The sequence below is a fragment of the Penaeus monodon genome, chromosome 24 (assembly GCF_015228065.2).
Source record: "Penaeus monodon isolate SGIC_2016 chromosome 24, NSTDA_Pmon_1, whole genome shotgun sequence".
Classification (NCBI taxonomy): Eukaryota; Metazoa; Arthropoda; class Malacostraca; order Decapoda; family Penaeidae; genus Penaeus; species Penaeus monodon.
Window position 1 is genome coordinate 15,838,620 of NC_051409.1, and position 355 is coordinate 15,838,974.

Genomic DNA, 355 nt, shown 5'->3' on the forward strand with positions numbered 1-355 from the left:
GCTTCAATTGGTCCCGTGATGGCGAATCAGAGGTTACACAGTTGCCCGGTCAAACTGCACTCACGAAGGGCACTCACGCGGTGACGTGTCCAGTATCTCTTATCTCCGCGCTTTATCTCTGTTTCCTTCGCTCCTGACATTTTGGACGCATAAAAGGACGATTCCACGACCTTCCGGGAAAAGCGGGTAACAGCTGGAAGCACGACTACACACGAGTTGCTTCCTCGGCGCTTTAAGAAAAACAGGATACTGTGACGAAAATATCTTGAGTCGCCTTCATGATAATGACCGAATTTGCTCTCACGAGATTTTTGTTGTGGTGTTTTTCCACGTCTTACTTTTCCTTCGTCTTCTC